Genomic DNA, 12506 nt, shown 5'->3' on the forward strand with positions numbered 1-12506 from the left:
ATAATATGATCACACTCGTTATTTAAATAGCCTGCTCTGTAGAGGAGTAACTGATAGAGTAGAGCCTTATAGATAGTAGATTGAAGATAGGATTGGATGTATAGATCCAAAAGTCATTTGACTGGCCTTCTGCGTATAAGAGGAGGATATCGGGTCGCCATATAGACAATAGAGTATAGATTGATATATGGCCCCAATCTCTATTTGAATGCTGCCATAAACAGCACGCTATAGAAACAGAAATAAATATGGCCCCAATTTCCATTTGAATGTCCCACAAGAACATTAATTCCAGTGCTAACATAAATTAAAATATACTTCAAGTTACAAGTCATTCAAAATTTATTATGCATATTTGAGTTATAGTCAAAATATGTTCACGATCATGACTATTGCATAGTCAATGTTTGTAGCGAATGTAACTAATTTTCACATTAAACAAGTAACAACCATATAGGTGTCGCTGACCCAATCCTCGCGACTCCTGCCACACAATCAACGCTAATAGCTTATTTATTTCTCATACCAATCTTTGTGCATTTGTTTTTTGTGATGACAAATAAATGATTGACTGCACAGAACAAAAGGAAAGATCAATACAGAAAAATTTATTTCATGCTCTTCCAATTTCGAGCACGTTCGTGAGCGTCTTATGATCAGAATATTCAAAGTTCCAGCAAGTAAATCTATCTTCATCAAACTATGACAGATTTCGTTGAACTGATTTATATAAAAAGTCCGTGGTAATCTGTGACGTCCTCAATATAGCGCAACCTAACACGTATTTTCGTGACACGTCTCAAAACAAAGTTTATGAAAAAAGCGTAAATTAAAACTGAATTTTGAAGTATTTATTAACAAAACACCACAACTCAGAATATTTTTATACAGTTAACACCATATATTATAAATTGTAGTATCAATTGTCTAAGTAACACAAAAAAATATGATTTTTATCGTCTTTTTGGCGTGAAATTTTGTTCAAATTTACTAAATTTATAACAGCAGTTGAAATAGCCCCAACTCTGCGGTCCTGTCTGTCATGTTTGATATATCAGGCGACAGACTTTACATTTGTGTTCCGTGCAATTGCGAAAGCATTCAGTTACTTTGCTCTTTGTTGGACGTATGGACGCATTCCGATAGACTTTGTGTAGGATATGGTAGAAAACTGGCAAAAGGAGATTGTAAATTTATTATTACAGTATTATTATACGGGGTGTCCAGAAAGTTTCGCCCGATTTCAAAGCAGTTGCAAATTTGAATAAATTTTGTTGTATGCTAAATGGGGACTACACAATCCAACATCTATACCGTCCAATTAGATACAGGTTGACTATAAATCTTTTTTTATAATTAAAAAATAACATTTGATTATAAAGACTTTATAATCGGGCGAAACCTTTTGGACTCCCTGTATATACAGGGTGTCCATAAAGTTCCTTTACAATTTCAATTTTGTTATGAAGTCAGTTCACAATATATCTTAACCAGGTTTGTTGTTTTTCATTCAGTAATTGTTTAAGTATTTTTACTACATTCAATACATCTGTGAGGACCAAAACAATATATGGTATCGATAAATTCCCTTTGCAATTTTAATTTTTTCAAGACTTTATGGACACTCTATATATATGTAAAGCGTAGGAAAGAGTAGGTGGATAAGTGAATTACTCAGTTTTTGCTTAAGTTATACTTTAAAAGCGTAATTTGTTGGTGGTTATTACTTTAGATCAGTAGTTTTCAGGCTTTTTGATGAATCACAACCGCAATGAACCATTCTAGATGCCCGAGGAACGCCTGTGCGTTAGAATAATTGCCTCATGCAAAAAACTCGTTTGTGTGAACTTTTATTTAAATTACCCATGGTACATTTGCTACTAAACCTGCCCCCGCGCAGATGGGGGGGGGGGGCAGGTTATTATTAAACGGTATTTATAAATAAAAATGCAAATAGGATTTTATCCTAAATAACGAATTGAACATGTAAAAGTTTATTAACACGTCAATATAAAGAAAAATTACGGCTTATCTAACTGAGCCAGCCCTTCATAGAAATTTCAATTGCGCCCATCACTGATTGTATAATTAGTGCTGTTTTGATTTTAGGAAATTCTGAGTTCAAATTTTGATGTGCCTTTGGGAAAGTTGACAATATGACTCTTGCAACTCATTCACTTCTATAAAACACCGTGACCACGATTTAAAAAAAATTTCTCAAAAAAATTAATCTATTGCGTTGAATAATTAATTTTACCAACTAAAGAATAAATTTCAAGAATTAGCATAATCTTGGACGAAGAAGATCGTTTTCTTAAAACTCTGGTCCATTTCGTCTAAAAACAACAATTATCCACAATCGCCATATTAGGACGTTCCGAAAAAAAAAACAGATTTCATAAAAACAAAACACTTTTCGCGTTCAATTGGTGTAATTTAATTTCAAATTATCAACTTCTACTACTTCATTTTTCTTTATTTGGAAATGCGACAAAATAATAACTTCGTCAAATTATATTTCGACTTAAAAATAATATAATGATTTCTCAGTGATATAGTGTGAGGTCATTGTTAAGTGTAAGAAGCGAGAACTTAAACCCTCGGGCGTCTGTTATTATTAAAATAATGATATGTAAGGACTTCATTTTTTTTATTCTCCTTAAATTGACTTCTGTAAAAATAATGCAAAAAATAAAGTTATTTTTACCGTAATTTTAGAGTTATTTGAGAGTTTAACAAAGCATTATATTTTGCAGTTTTTTATTTTTTCGTCTCGTATTAAAAAAATAAGTTGAAAGCAATAATATAAATAATTCACACACAATAATTTATTGAGATGTCATAATACCCCATTATTATGTCATAAATTATTATATTTGTCAGGGCAGTATATATAATATTTCAGAGAACGATTCTCATTGAATTTATAGTTTTTATATCGATATAAATAAATAATGTCATAAAGATTATATTTTCATTGAAACTAGTTCTTGAAAAACCAGCGCAAACTTGATATTGTTGTTTAGAAGAACCTGGTTTATGGGACAGATAAGAAACTTATTTGGGTACTCCTGTAGTATGGGAACCAAGATGGCGGACACCGGAACGTAGTATGTGTATGTTAGTCCATAATTTCAGGTACAAATACTACGGGAGTCACTCGGCTAATAAAATAAGGAAAATTGGAATAAAATTATGGCCTAACCCTAACCTGGTACACATACTACGTTCCGGTGTCCGCCATCTTGGTTCACATACTTCTTGAGTTATTTGATTATACAGCGCGGTCTTGAAACCGACTTGCATAGCTATATTTTACCGTGTAGCGCCTGAAATGTTTATTATGACTTAATAATTCAATTTGTGAGTCACAATTACATCCATTATGACCTATTAATTTTTCGTAGATATTTACAAGGAAGAAACTTTGATTTTCTGATTTCAAGAGCTTCATTAAAAAGAACGTTACCTCGTAATTGGGAGGTTTTCAATGTAACACTTTAATTGACCCGCGAAAAATTACTTGTGCCGTGTACTTCAATAATTCGTAAAATATAGCCTTCAAGACTAAATGACACACTATCGCGCGCAAATTGGGAGAGCTGTCGCGACAGAATGGTCAAAAATAGGCTTTCATAAGAGCCGCAAAAAAAAAGCGCTTTCAGTATTATGACGCAATAAAAAGGTTGATATTTCGCAATATCATTCCATTGTGATTAAAACGCTATGATTATTACGTCACACGTGAATGATTGTCATTTATCCAAATGGTCACGAGCGGATTTCGTGAGTTTTCACTCTCGATTCTGAAAAGTGATTTAACTTAGAAGATTGCGTGTCGGCTCAATACCAAGAAAAATGTCAACCATGCCTCGTTCCAGTAAAGCATGCGATGACTGGGAAATCAAAACCAATTTGTGAACCTGTTTGTGGCCAAAGCACATTTTTGTTGCACATTGTACACGTGACCTGACGTTGCGATAATCTTCTTAGAAAAAGAACTATAAATGGAACGCTTACGATCGACTTTTTTTTTTATTTCCTCAACATTGGCTAAGCAGCAAGTTGAAAGGTGACGACGAAATAATAAAATTTAAAGTTGCGATACACAAGGAAATAAGCTATCGATACTGTTAATTGGCATGTGGTTATATATTTTGAATCAAAATGATAGCTTTGAAACATGTAAACCAGTTTGTGTGCGTAATCTCACAAGTTGGGATTACGCGAGAAAAACTACCTTGGCTCTATAGTCTACGCATTTGAGCAAGTGAATATCCACAATGTATTTTGTAGTGTATATAAATATACAATTGATTCCAAGGTGACTATCAGTCGGGGTTACGCGATATAAACTACCGTACCTTCCTTTGCTCTATATCTTTGCGCAAGTGGATATTCCCAATGTATTTTGTAGGGTGACCGTACATTTGAACCCACGTACATTTGAACCCATGTGTATATCCACGGGTTTAATCTATATGCGGGTGCTAAAACCCATGGGTTAGGGTTAGTATGGGTTTAACTATCCGAAAAACAAAAAAAATCCATAGGTGCAATAGCATACAGGTGCAATTGTCATGGGTTCAAATGTACGTGGGTTCAAATGTAATGGAACCATTTTGTAGTGTATAAATATACAATTGATCCAAAGGTAAACTAACTATCAGTTCGAGTCAGCCGAGACTAAATGCATTTCCTTGCTTTGTGCATTTGCGCAAGTGGATCCGTTTGAGTATATAATGCAAGGATGCTGTAGCAACAATAAAGACAACTATCCTTGCTCTATGGTTATGTCTTAGCGCAAGTTGGTCCGCATGCGTACAATATAATGCAAGGGTGCTGTAGCAGGAATGGAAATAACTATTTTATAAGGTTCCATTACATTTGAACCCACGTACATTTGAACCGCCTTAGCGCAAGTTGATCCGCATGCGTACAATATAATGCAAGGGTGCTGTAGCAGGAATGGAAATAACTATTTTATAACTATAACATCCGAGCAAGTTGATCCGTGTACGTATAATACAAAGATACTGGAGCGAGAAAAAAGCTGATTATTCTATTTTAGAGTCTTGATTTACACTGACTAACACAAATGTACTTCTCGTTTCGTTTCGTGAATTCGGACCAGCCAGACTCATAAATTAAAGTCATTGATGTATATAGAAAATTTATTTCATATGCCACGGGTCGAGAAAACATCAATCTAGCGAATTTAAATATAATGTTGGTTCGGTAATTCCAAACACAACGCAATTGATAGTTTTTGGCGATCTGAAGACCCAAATTGGACTAAATTATTCAACCCCAATATAAGAAAATATCAGTTATGAATGGCTAGTTTTTTTTTTATACCAAGCGTATTCAGTCTTTTCTCTAAACCAATGCCCTTATATGCACTGGTATCTGATGATATGTAAGATGCTCGCTTGCTAATTTGAAACTCAGCGCCTTTGACTGCTGACAGTGCTATGCTGTAATTGAATTAAATTATTCAACTCTGACATGTGAAAATCTCTCTCATTGATGGAGAGCTTATTTTTTGGTGCTCCAGAAGTATGCGCACCAAGATGTCGCACAACCTGAATCCTAGCCGGTAACACATATACTATGCTCAGATTGTGCGCATACTTCTGGAGGTCCATTTCTTTATGCCACACGTATCAGTCGTTCGCCCCGAACAAGGCGATCTGCAAGCAGTCAATGATACCTGAATACAGGGGGCGTAGCCAAAAATTTTTAAAGGAGGGGGTTCTGTAATTTCCAATTGCTACGCTAGGCCGTAGAATAATCGGCGGGTCCGGCTGGAAAACGTGGATTTTTAGGGTCCAAATATTGCTTTGTATAATACATAATTTTTTTTTACATTTCCAAAAAGACATGGGGGGGGGGGGGGTCTCTCAAGTCTCCATGGCTACGCCCCTGCCAGGAGCTCGTTCGCTTATTTAAAACTGAACGCATTTGACTGACAGGGCTATGCTTGTTCAGCATTGTTAATGTTTCCTGGAAGTCGACCAATGACGTAATAGATTTTGATTTTGGATAGCTTCCAATTTGATAGTTCTAGATGTTATATTATCGTACTAATATGACGCGTAGAAATGTTATAAAACATAGAAGTCATTTGAGGAACTAATTTGCATGTTCGTACGTGTGCTTTATAATGAGTCAAATATGAGGTTGTAAAATGCGTAGACATACATACATATATGAGTCAACATACATCTATATTGCAACAAATTGCGATGTTGTATAACTTATTGTCTAAAATTAGATCAAAATCTTTTGAGATTGGGCAATTAGTCGATCGAACAGTTCCGCGTTGGTTAGCTGATTTTTGAATGATAACAAATTTAAATAATTAAAACAATTCCATTTTGGACTTCGAAAAACGAAAATATGGGAGATAATTGTGTATTCTTGAAATTCTCGTACAAAAAATAATGGGCGCTCCAAAATGTGTGTGTACCAATATGGAGGTAACTAATTTTGTTCGCCTACTCTACATCAAGTTGTGTAAAGGGACTGAAACCCATGGACAGGGGGTATAACCAGTGGTGGGATTCAGCCGGTTCGCACCGGTTCTATAGCACCGTTGCACGGAATGTTATGAGATCAGCGAACCGGTTAGCATTACATGACTCTTTGTAACAGAACCGCCTGAAAATATGACATTTGTATGATGGAACCGGCTGACAAAAAATTTCAATCTTACCACTGGGTATACTTGGCTAACACAGACAGTCACCGAACCTGTATTAGAACTAAGATAACGAAAATCGGAATAAAATTATGGCCTAACCCTAACCTGGTTCACATATATACTACGGGAGTACCCAAAAAATAATGTACAAAACGTAAAGTGCATTATAATTGATATTCAAATATATCAACGTTTCCCAACCAACCGGGGAGAATTCCTCCCAACGCGGAATTTTGTCGTTTTTGGGGAAGGATTTTGCTTTTCATTTGTTGCAGTATTACCAATATTCTATAGTTCTTTAAGATTTCTATAAAACTTATTTATACACTACTTTAACTGTACGAAAGCAGAAGATAAGTAACTTTAGATAAGAACACATGATGTGCTTTCATTATGACTAAATAAACAAAGTACTGTATAATGAGAGAGGAATGAACAACTTCATACTTTGTACGTACGTTGCGTGTAACGTTACTCATATTCCTTTTATTTATATAGTAATTTGCAATAAATATATATGAATATATTATGTTAACTCAGTCTTTACGAATACTAAACGTTGTCTTAGGGAAATGTGAAGCAATAACGAATCTAACGTATGATATCGTGGAGCAACAACAAGAAGGTACAACCCACTAAAAATTTTGGCATCACACATGGAGGTAAAAGAATCTATAATTAACTGCTAATCAATAAATTTTGCAGTAACAAGCATCTTTATTTATAACCATTAATAATCATTTCCAATTCTGGTAACTATCAATCACTTTATTGAAAAAAATGGGCCAAAATAAACTGGCTTATCCATTATGTAGACGCATCTTTGTCATTAGACTACTCTTCTCATTATGATAATACTTCTGAGCCGGAAGAATAAATTTCCACATCTGTTTGTTGCGTAAATCAGACCCTTTATGATGTCATATAGGAGTCGGAACAACAAAATTTGCCCTCGATTGACCTTAATCTTCGGCAGATGTGATAATTAGAGCGATTTCCTGCTTAGCAGTCAGGACTCTGCCTAAATTGGTAATTTTTTCCGGAAGCTTGTCGACTTCTTCATTATAATCGCCGTTGACTTGGAGTAATTCTGAAGCCGGAGTGGGGTTAGTGATATGTGCACCGGGCCTAACTATGATCGGTTGACGGTTACTTATTTTGACCGTTAACTGGACATCCCAGGTACAATTTCTTCACAAAAAAATTAGTTTATTGCAAATTTGTCTCTCCTGACGTATAATTCAAAATAATATTACTAACTGCATTGGTGAGCACCAAACAAACGTCAAATATTATTGAAGTACGGTAATGAAGTCAATTTTCTTTTCAATGCACAGTGATTTGTATTAATGAAAGTGATTGCGTTGCGAGTTTGAGCGAGTCAAACATCATGCTGCGGTTAACCGGTTAATTTTACACGGTTAACGGTTGAAATCTTTTTTTTTTGACTCCCCAGCCCTACTTGTGATACATTTCACGTGAGGTGTAATATTCGGGCAAGCCTGAACCGAAAAAAACGATACTGTGGTGTTTCTAAAAACGCATTTTCTTCTAAATAATCGTTTATTGCTAACAGCATTGTTCGGATAGAATAATTGGCCCATGTATGTGTAGTATCACACCGAGGGTGTAAGAAAATAGGTTTAATTATGTACCAGAATCAGGTATAATGCGTTACTCACAGTATACGTAATATATACCGAAATGCCGGCGTCTGGCCTATAGCATCGCTCGGAGAGAAGATTTAAGACTCCTAAGACCTAAAGAATGTGCGCATTTGATACAAATCAGGTCATGGTTAACTGACAAAATAACACTCATTCGTTATATGGTCGAATAAATTTCGAGTGCATTTCATGCGTGGTCCACACTTATACAAGATGATAGATATCAGTGTCATTTCTGATTGTGAACAAATAAATAAATCTGCGAGGATAATTTTCCATCAATGCTAATGCAATCGTCAGGCAGTCCCAGCTTAGATAACAAATTACCAATTCCTAGTCCTGAAAATAAATGATATTACGTCATTGTGTAAATACTTCATTATTTGACAACAAGAAGATAACATTTCATCATTGGCATCATACAACAAGTGGGGGTATTCCAATCGATTAATATAATTCGGTTCTCAATATTTGGGATTACTGCGAATTCTGTTTTCTATCCTCGTACATCAAATTCGCTTATCATTTTGAATCGACGTGTCAGTTAAAATATTGCGTGTTTTGTGAGAAAATAGCAAGTGCTAAACTTACTAACAGATGTGATAAGCTGAGGGATTGACTGATTGAGAGACTATTTTCCTATAATTTAGAATTGCTCAAACTGAGCAAGCCCACTTGGGAGGCCACGTCGCGCATAAAATAAGTAAGGATTCATACAGAAGAGATGGTTGGGGTTACAACTCCTGAAAATGAGGTGACGGATCATTAATCTTGAGACCACTGCTCTAAAACTGCTGGGTTCTACGAACATCTGTTCAATCCAATATCGCTACTTGTTTACAGTCTAGGTCTGCAACAGGCGGCCCGCGGGACACAATTTGGTGGTCGTTGTGTACATGGAGTACCAAAATTTGTTATGTGGCCCAACTAGATGTCTGAAGTTGGTTATATTGCCCACCGAAAAAAAGGTGCACATCCCTGGCCTGGGGTTAGGTTTAATACTTTCGCAAACTTTGGACTATACTGGAGTCTACTCATTTGCATTCATTGTTCGACAAATGATAAGTGAACTCATAATTGTTTTACATCGTCGTTTTTTTAAATTCACTCGAAGGTCTATTGGTAGTTGTGCCCGATAGGTCTATTTTATTTATCGCAGGCCTTGGCTACAGATCCTACCTGAAAATGACCCTGATACTCCAATATGATGTTATAAAATTTCGTTCCAAATCGTTCTTGCAAAAATAATTAATTTTCGATGGAGATGATTTTTTTTTCATTCTAGATCTTTTTTCAGGGAAATTTACTTAATGGTAATAAAATCTCTCAATGAATGAAGCATTCTGCTGTGCTTCTACAATACAAAAATAAAAAAGATCACCAATGTTGTAATGATAAAACGGATTATCTAAAACAGTAGACGCTGAAATTTAATTTCATAATTTCGGTTGGTTATTCTAATTTTAGAATTTACAACTTTGTAAAATTGTGACCAAAATAGGCGTGGTTATATTTGTCAGGCGTGGTTATTACCAGCGAATTCCTAAGCTTTCCAAGAAGAAAACCGGAATTTCAACTTTTGGGAAAATTGGAAATATTTTGTTACAAAGTGAAACCAATATACCAGTAATGTGACTATATCAGTAAGCATTACATCACGGGTAGACTGCGTGCATTGGTGAAATTCCCCATATGTATTAAGTTGGTAGTGATTCTAGTTTTATTGATTAGGCTAAAATTAATTTTCACGACTCGTTGCCAAATTTAGAATTTCATTATTCAACATTCTGATGCCTTTAGCCTAATTCATCTAAAAATAAGAATAAACATATGTTTACAAAATGTCTATACGTTATACAGATTTTAATTGAGATTATTGTATTGTAGTTATAAACTTGCCAAATAATGAGTTTCACACAAACAATGTTTTATAAACACGAGAAAAATAGGAACTCCCGTAGCGTGTGTACCAGGTTAGGCCAAATTTTATTTCCATAAGTTTCAGTCATTTTACACAATTTGATGTAAATGCGAATGAAATTAGTTACCTCCATATTGGTACACACACTCCGGGAGCGCCGAAAAAGGGGCTCCCGAAGTATGCGAACCAAGATGGCGGACATCGGAATGTAATATGTGTACTAGGTTAGGGTTAGGCCATAATTTTAGGTATAAATACTACGGGAGGCTCTTGGCTAGTCTTCAAACTGATAATAGGACTAAAATAAGGAAAATTGGAAAGAAATTATCGCCTAACCCTAACCTGTTACCCACGTTACGTTCCGATGTCCGCCATCTTGGTTCGCATACTTCGGGAGCACCCCGACAAGTAAATAGGCTTCAATGTTATGTAACTGGTATATGATGTAATAGTGTCTGTATGTGATATTTGAATTATTAGGTATTTGGATTAGAATATTCTCACGCTTCATATATGCAAATGCGACTAAAGATAGATTTAGAATTTCGTCGAAAAACAACAAAACTAAAAATACAGTCATCGTAACAATAATAAAGTAACAAGAACTGGAGATTTTAATATGGACATTGGATGAGACGAAGTGAATAAATCTGTGTTGAGATAAGAATATCCTGAGAACTTGACACTGGTGACATTTAGTTGCTTGCTTATATTGGATATCATGTCAATTGTCAAAGTTGAAATAAAGGATGAAAGGCACGGTGTTACTAGCTTATGTCAATAGATATATATGGAATCATGCAGTTATCACAATATTTTGAGAACGAACGAAAAAGTCAGCTTAGGAATTTACCAACGCGTGGGAAATCGTCAAATATTCCCAGACTTTGTTACCTTTGCATTAGATATAATCGAGGATTATTTTCCTTAGTTTAGATTAGATAGATGTAGATTGTCGTGCAAGTCAATATCAGATTCAGAATAGTTTCTGAATGGAGTCAAAATCGGATCATTAGATGTATATGGTGGAACGGATTTATCAATTTTCGAAAAAGTAATGAGTCGAGAAAGAAAAACGTATATATATTAAAGTGTGATAAATTCGGGATATATGATTCTATTTTGCAAACTTGTGTTATGCGGTTCTGGGCTATAGTTTATATGTTTTTTAGAGTTATGATCATTGCATATAAACATCAGGTCAATTTTGCCGTTTCCCGAGATCCAACAGCCCAACCACTGCAACCAGTTATACGACGTATATGAAATATTGACTGCACTTGACGAGGACACGCGAAAGACTATCAAGTCACCGTGTCAGCGACACCATTTAACCGAGATAGATTGATATTTATTTCTCGGTAATTACTCTTAAATCCGATGTGTAACTTATAAGTTGTTCAATGCCGCACGACATACGAAATATTGGCTTAGTAAAATTTAATGCTTTCCATTTCCGAACAATGGTAGTTTTTATGGTTTGTTGATCCAGACTTTGGAAACAATAAAGTTTTATGGTCATTTCTGCTTTGACGTAAATTACGTGAGGTGTCAATGTTTCCGATCATTCCATTCAAAGTTGCGAATGGAATTTAGTATTCTACAGGGTTCGGAATAAACTATTAAATTCAGTAATTCAGCCACTGTGCCGAGTAATTCGAAAAACAACGTGGTATACTAGTAAACAAGCTTGGCACTTTTTTTTACTTTGAGAGCCAGTTTACAGCAGGGTACCATAGGATGAAAAGACCTACGATGCGGGTTAATGGTAGCGAACAATTTTGATCAAGAGTAGAACCACATGCGCCCCTTGTCTACTAGTGAAACGCTGATTTGAGAGTTTATATAGGCTATAGTGACATATCATCCCTTTTCTTAAATAATTTATAACGAACTATTTATTTAAAAATAGTAATACATTTTTCTTCTCATTAAGCTATAAATCGTTCTTCTCCTAGTACAAAATAGAAATGGGTGTGTCGTTAGTTAGATTGCTGTACACAAAGGTGCAAATATTTTTCAGTTGTTTGTTTGAACTATACCTACATTCTGCCTCGCTTTATCATGGTGCAAACAGTCTCTATGTGTACATACACATGTACTTCATAATAAAATTTGTGGTTTATTTGTTTGTTAGGTTCACATTCCCAAGTTTACGGCCTGGTATGGAAATTTACCCGACTTTTACAGGTGACACATAAAAGATTTGGCG

The 12506-nt window shown here is 35.2% G+C and overlaps 2 protein-coding genes across 2 annotated transcripts in view; both read left to right on the forward strand.

The window, feature by feature from the left end:
* LOC120343165 (uncharacterized) overlaps positions 1-10103 on the forward strand; it is a 176039-nt gene extending 165936 nt beyond the window's left edge. The window contains exon 6 of the mRNA XM_039412291.2: positions 10081-10103. The gene's annotated coding sequence lies outside the window, so the exon portion shown is untranslated. The remainder of the gene's footprint in view (positions 1-10080) is intronic.
* Positions 1-12506, forward strand: part of LOC120343543 (uncharacterized) — a 218506-nt gene that overhangs the window by 58521 nt on the left and 147479 nt on the right. The gene's annotated exons all lie outside the window — the stretch shown is intronic.

This window comes from Styela clava, chromosome 3, assembly GCF_964204865.1.
Source record: "Styela clava chromosome 3, kaStyClav1.hap1.2, whole genome shotgun sequence".
Lineage (NCBI taxonomy): Eukaryota > Metazoa > Chordata > Ascidiacea > Stolidobranchia > Styelidae > Styela > Styela clava.